At 29.3% G+C, this 6,000-nt stretch overlaps 1 protein-coding gene across 1 annotated transcript in view; it reads right to left on the reverse strand.

The window, feature by feature from the left end:
• Positions 1-4,259, reverse strand: part of LOC111635618 (paired box protein Pax-6-like) — a 58,172-nt gene extending 53,913 nt beyond the window's left edge. Inside the window, exon 1 of the mRNA XM_023380630.1 lies at positions 4,005-4,259. The gene's annotated coding sequence lies outside the window, so the exon portion shown is untranslated. The remainder of the gene's footprint in view (positions 1-4,004) is intronic.
• Between the last annotated feature and the right edge of the window lie 1,741 nt (positions 4,260-6,000).

Genomic DNA, 6,000 nt, shown 5'->3' on the forward strand with positions numbered 1-6,000 from the left:
AATACAATTGCTTTTATCTTATATTTTATCTCCTTCTTCAATAGTTTAACCTTATTTTCAAATATATTCACTCTCTATACAGAGCATTGCAATAGTAATTACTAGTTTATGAAGTTTTTTTTTTAAATAAAAAAATAAAAAAGTATTTTAGAAAATATCATAAAATATTTTATAATACAATAACCTAATCTTTGTTATATATCGTACTTCATAATATTAAACTTTTTATTTAACTTTTTAACCATTAAAGACATTACTACTTTGTATACAGGGTAATAACAAAACAAAAAAAAAAAAAGGAATAATTTTCCGAGTACTTTTAAACACGAAGAACAGAAAAAAAAAGATGAGTGCTGCAGACCGTAACGAAACATTCCCTACGTACAAATTGCTTACTTTATCCACGAGGACGGAGTAATAGCTACTGTATTATCCCTTATTATATGTCGTTTCGTCATCTTTCTGACGTCGATGGGCTTCCGAACCTTCCGGGCGTGACCGGTCACCTGACTAGAGAATATTAATGCTCGATATCACCGCTAGATGTCGTTAGCAATTGGGCCAACATCACCTTTTTAACATCACTAGTGTCTATCGAAGAATTTTATTAATACTAATCTCTATGATCTATCGAGTGATTTAAATATTTTAAAATCGGTTTCGTAAATGAAATTAATGAAATTAATTTAAGAAGCATTAAATTAATCAATTTCATTCTAAAAATAGATTTTTTTAAGCATCAATTTCATTCTAAAAATAGATTTTGTAAAGCATCAATTTCATTCTAAAAATAGATTTTTTTAAGCATCAATTTCATTCTAAAAATAGATTTTGTAAAGCATCAATTTCATTCTAAAAATAGATTTTTTTAAGCATCAATTTCATTCTAAAAATAGACTTTTTTAAGCATCAATTTCATTCTAAAAATAGATTTTTTTAAGCATCAATTTCATTCTAAAAATAGATTTTTTTAGCATCAATTTCAACAAAAGAAATTGTTTTCATTCATAAAAATTCATTTAAATCGTAAAATAATTCATAAATTTATTAAATTTATAATAATTTTAAAATAAAATAAAAAACATGCTTATTTAAACTTTTATGTAAATTAATCTCTATTTTATGATTGTGTGTGAATTAATCTATCCACACGGATATAAACCTGCAACGTGAACTATTTTAATATATAAATATGTAAATATTTTAAAAAGACATTGTAAATTAAAACAAATAAACAGCAATGCGAATCATAAACGGTGTATAAGATCAACATTTCGAATGCGTGAGGTCTAACATCTTTACTAATCCCTCACCAGGAATCTGACAGTTATCTGCATGCTGTTACACATCTTCTGTCATCCTTTCATCAGGCCCCAATACAAACAATATAAGTGGAGGTGAATATTTACTTCTCGGCTGAAAACAATGCATTGAATTCAACCCCCGCAGCTTCATGACTTTGTTAGGTCGAAAGGTCAAGGGTTGATCATCAGCGTCAAGTTTGACGTGAACACGTACAACGTTTTGATATTTTTGTTTAAGTACAGATTATCTTGTCTCTACTCCATATATTTGTTCGAATTGTACGTTTGGAGTACCACTTCTTTCAGTTTGACTACATTCAAAGAATGTTTCTTCACCTGGAAGTCAGATATTGGGGGATGGAAATCGTAAAAAAAAACTACTTTATTCGATTTTATACGTAGTGCGATGCTTATAAAATACAAAAATTAAGTGGCAATTTAATTAAAAATGACTAAAAGTTTCCAAATTCACGTTATTTATGTCAATGTTAGAGGTTGGAAAACTACAATTTTCTATGCCTACTGGGCTACAGATCAAACTTGAATATCTGTCAACAAATTAGGTGTAAGGGCAGCTATAATAATACGTTAGAAGTCACTCAAATCGGTGAATCTTATCTACACTTCTTCCAAATATATCTTACGTGTCTAACAAGTAGCCATCTTTGGAAGATCTCTTCTTTTTTCCACTTCTTCTCCTCTTTTTTTTTTTTATTATTATTCTTATCAGTGCAAGAAGATAGCCATCTAATATGGAATGAGGCCATCTTGCTTGGGGGCCAGATGTTTGGCCTCATAGGTTATGTTCAGTTCTGAACAAAATAATACAATTTAATGGGAGTTATTCGGTAGGGTTATCTTTTAGATTCCCCAACTGTAGAATGATTTTTATCTCGATGATATCTCGAAAAAATACAAACAGTCGATCATTAAGTCAAATCGTTGTTGCACGTCTACCAATTGAAGATACATTAAGATAACGTGTTACTGGGGGTAGAAGAATCGACTCTAAACACACTAAAATTCACTCTTAACTTAAAAAAAATCAATTTTATTTTTTTAATATGTTTTTTTTTTAAATTTAAATTACAAAAAGAAAAGGTAAAGTACTAAGTGGATTCGAGCTGGATCATTTAATCACTGTTAATTAGTGAATCGAACGGTTTTGTAATCGGATGTTATACCTATTTGACAATAGATCAATCATAATTTATTGATGTTCATCTACTGCTTAGACCTTTCGAGATATCCTGATAGAAAAAAAAAGGTAAGTTTCTATAATGAATGCGACGATACATATCTATACTTCCAGTTATAAATTATTTAGAAATATAGCGAATTTAATTTTTAAAAATAATATATATATATATATTATAGTATCTATCTTTACAAATAAGATATATAAAAGTCTGACTTGCATTAAATTATAACTTATATAACTTAAAAATCTTCGAGTATATAAAATTATAACACGTAACGAATTAAGAAAAATTAGTATTTTAAGCATTTGATAGGGTAGAGGAGTGTTTTATATTTTATATATATAATTAATATTCCTTTTATAAGTCTCCAGATGGCAGCACTAGTTCTATTATATTTTATACTCATCACCCCTCTCAATATATTTTATTTTTAATTTAATATTTTAATAATTTAAATGAAAATATTAAAATATAATTTATAAATATTGTTTATTATTTAATTTTAATAATTAGTTAGAAATATATATATATACTATATTTATAGAATATATTAAATTAAGAATTAATTAGAATAAGTGTTTAATATTTATAGCATTTTTGGGTTATTATTATTATTATTATTATTATTAAAGGAATTAAACGAGCTTGATATGTTTTAAAATTCGATTAAAGTTATTCTGTTTATGTATTAATTTATTTATATAGTTTATTATTAAAATATTGTTGATTTAAACGGTAAAAAAGCAATTTTAAAATTAAAAAGTATTGTTTAAAAAATAATTGTTTTAAATAATAATAATAAAAAATATATTAATTTAAATTTCGTGAATAAATATAAATTAGTTAATTGTTAGGGGAGAAGAATGCTGACGTAAACAATAGAAGAAACTAGAATATAATAGACATTTAACAATAGAAGTAATAAGATATGCAAATTTCTCATTCACGATTTGTTAATAAAGATGATAAGATGTAATAATTTAATTTAAATTTGTTAATTATAAATTAAAAATTACATTAAAATCCTGCATTTTATGTGGTTCCAACTAGGTTGGATTAACCTTCTAGTCCAGTGACACTGCTGGAAGGATCAAGTTAGAGGGGCTAAATATTACATTAGCTTTAAACTAGTACATGTATAAATACTTTATATAAAATTTATAGGAATGTTTTAAGCTTATAACACATACTAGTTCGTCAGATAGTGTATTAACCAATAGACTAAAGGGGTGGAGAATAGAAATCGCTCAACCATTATTTATCATAATGTTATCATTCTATACTGTACGATACCGGTTACGCTCCTACGCAGTTACTTCTACAGAAATTCGTAACTTGTTACGATTTACAAGAATCGATTTTAAACATACAAACGTACGGTACTTACTGTACGAGTTATAGAATCGATACGACTTAAGAATCGATTGTTAAATTAGATTTATTGTGTTAATTACGGCTAAAATCGGTGGCTAATTTAAAAAATATATTGATGACTTACCTGTAGTTGTGACTTCCCTTAAACACTGCAATACGTTAACACGGTAGAGTGTCCACATAAAATATCGTAACTGCAGTTATAAGTGATATAGAACGGGAGCCTGCAGGGAAGTAACCGTTTGTCTGTACGTGTTGCGTACGTTGTGCGCCCAGCTGCTCGTGCTGTGTCGTTAAAAGCCCAACCCTTCTAGTCAGAATGTCGCAGTAGTATTGGAGGACTGGATGCGGAAGAAGCGGTCGGGCGCGCGCCTGGAGCGATCATTCAGTCGCCTCTCATTTGCTCGCTGACTACTCGTAGTCTATGCTGATTGGACGGTTGCGGGGAGGCGGAATCTGCGTGTGATCGAGCACACAAGGCGGCAGCTGAGCAGTTCGGTCGTATCTAGCTGCGTGGGGTGGAGACAAGCCAATTGTATCTATTGGACGATCCTTTTTTTCTCGTTTATCAAACAGGGTTATCTTACGCTCGGCCATCTTGTGTTCTGCAATGATTAGAGAAGGAAAAAAAATCCCCCTTACGTATTACTGCCGGGGGCATTGTAGCGGTAACTGGTTCCACTACATATTAAACATTATTGATACGAAGTAATAGTCGATTCGAGATGAAGACTTAGCTCATAATCGTGTGAACGTAATGAACTTTCTCCATTTTACTTCCACCCGGTTTTAGAAACAACATTGAATATATAATTTAAAACGGGGGGAAAATCATTTATAATATTATTTATTATCGCTTCTAGTTGCAATTTATAACTTTGTAACAAGAGAGGGGTTAGTTTAATCCAACTTCCTAGCATCTTCCCCGAGTTATGCCACGAAGCTCCAAACCGGGTATGAATTAAGCTAAATTTTAAGGGTTTTTTTTATTTTTTAAATAAATAAATAAATATAAAATTAAACGTTTATGATAAAAGTATACGCGTGGCATTTATTTCGCCATTATTTTAAATTACGAAACGGGTAACGAAGCGTGAAACTGGATTTTGTCATTGCATTGCTTATTATATGCTGATCCCGCGGAGAAGGTGATTAAATGAAAACAGAAAAATAAAGTAAAATAAAATAAAATAAAATAAAATTCAAATTGATGAAATCGTCATTAATGTTGAATTGTGACGCAACAAAATTGCCGTTGAATTTGAAATTATACTGATACGTCATGTAATAGTGATTGTGTATTATGAGGTATTTTTCAGATGGAATAAATGCTATTGTGTTTAGTTTTTTGAGTTAATTTAATAGGAATTTTTTATCATTAACGAATCATACAATAAAATTTAAAAAAAAATTCAAGAAAACCTTTAATTTAACTCCTTTTTTTTGTACACTTAAGAAAGGGAGGGAAGTGTTTTAAAGACTTTAGAATGCCGGTTTAATATAATATTAAAAAAATTATTAAAGTTACGTCTTATGTTTTATCCAATTTAAGTTATTTTATCAAATTTTATCCCTTTAACTCCGCAGAAATTAAATAGAAAACATTTTCTATCTATTTCACTACAGCTGTAATGAAATAGAAGATATTTTTGTGTATATTAAAACACAGCTGAAGTGTAATAGACACAAAAATATGTTTTGCTTCTCTTACACTAAAGCTGTGTTGAAATATACACAAAAATCTTGACTTTTAACAATGAAAAATGGAGATCTTTTGTGTCTATTACATTACAATTGTATTAAAATAGACAAAATTTACAAGAAAAGTTCGTGTGAGAACTTTTTTAGTATCTAAGATCTTAATGTATGCTCTCTCTCTTACTGTTTAACATCTCGTTGTTTCGTTAATTATAATTTTTCTATGGGACTTTTTACAAATCTGATCTCTTTAACACCTAACTAAGGAAGAATAGTTAGATAAGTGGCTTAATAATAATAAAAAAAATCTCATCCGATCCGGGTTCTGTGAACTTCTTCTCATCTGGGAGCGGAAGTCCACCCGCGGTGCATGACGTTCCACTTTCCGGTGTGACATCACAAGGTGTTATCTATCGGTGCCC

This window comes from Centruroides sculpturatus, unplaced genomic scaffold, assembly GCF_000671375.1.
Source record: "Centruroides sculpturatus isolate CEXI.00-Female unplaced genomic scaffold, Cexi_2.0 scaffold727, whole genome shotgun sequence".
NCBI lineage: Eukaryota > Metazoa > Arthropoda > Arachnida > Scorpiones > Buthidae > Centruroides > Centruroides sculpturatus.